Raw genomic sequence first — 1,447 nt, 5'->3', positions numbered from 1 at the left:
TTTTTTTTTTTTTTTTTTTTTTTTTTTTTTTTTTTTTTTTTTTTGTTGCATGAGCTACATGTTGTGTTAGATATATGTACATAAATTTTCTTTTAAAGAAATGCTATATATATATATATATATAGGATCGCGTTCAGGTGCGTACTGGTCGTCCAGGAGAGAACTGCGGACGAATCACAGCGCGGCACGTGTCTGGAATGTAGTTGCACATAACGTTATAACTAGGTGCATGTAATGTTATAACTAGGTGCACATAGGTGCACCAGGTGCATACATGTTAACAAGGTAAATTACTTGCACCTGCAAGTGACAATAGGTGCACACGTGCAAGTAAAATGTATTACAAGTGCAAGTAAATTGTACAATGAGCATCAATACTAAGTGCACCTAATGTTATAACTAGGTGCACTTAATGTTATAACTAGGTGCACATAGGTTGCAACCAGGTGCATAAATGTTAACAAAGTAAATTACTTGCACAAATGCAAGTAAAATGTATTGCAGATGCAAGTAAAATGTATTACAGGTGCAAGTGAATTGTACAGTGAGCATCAATACTAAGTGCACCTAATGTTATAACTAGGTGCACCTAATGTTATAACTAGGTGCAACCTATGTTAAAACTAGGTGCACCTAGGTTGCACCCAGGTGCATGAATATTAACAAGGTAAATTACTTGCATTTGTAAGTGAAAATATTTGCGAAAATAGGTGTGTGAATATTAACAAGGTAAATTACTCGCACTTGTAAGTGAAAATAGGTGCGAAAATAGGTGCACTTGTAAGTGAAACTATGTGCACTTTTAAGTGAAACTAGGTGCACTTGTATGTGAAACTAGGTGCACCAAAGTTCCAGTTATTTACGAAAATGCCACCGCGTCATTTTTTTAAAATTGCATCTGATTCGTTGATCTGGACACGTGGACGACCGTGGAGCGTTCTCATTTCCTACCTGGGCGAGAGTTCGCACGAGAGTGCAACCCTATATATATATATATATATATATATTATATATGTACCCTACGTACAGTAAAGAAAAAAAACTATATTCATTTTATTGTGTTTGCTTATTATGTATTTGTGAATAGAGGTGTATACGTATGTGGATATTATAAGTATAATTGGGCATATGAGTTGATGATAAATGATTATTTCAAAAAATTTTGTTTGTGAATTTTTAATGACTTGGTTATATTTTCCAAAAATTGTGAATTTGGTAATAAGCATACCCAAGTAATTGTTTTTGGAGCCTAAGGGTCAGGTTTTAAAATTAAGGAAAATTATTTTATGAATTTATGGAAGATATGGTATAATCATGTGGAGTATTTGGTTGAATACTAAATATTCGGGTTATGTCCTATTATGGAGTGGTTATATGAGTTTACCACTAGCACTACTACAAAACACTGTTTTAACGTTGGTTTTTTGTACATATAACGTCGGTTATT

Source organism: Ipomoea triloba, chromosome 4 (assembly GCF_003576645.1).
Source record: "Ipomoea triloba cultivar NCNSP0323 chromosome 4, ASM357664v1".
NCBI lineage: Eukaryota > Viridiplantae > Streptophyta > Magnoliopsida > Solanales > Convolvulaceae > Ipomoea > Ipomoea triloba.
This window is presented reverse-complemented; position numbering follows the sequence as displayed.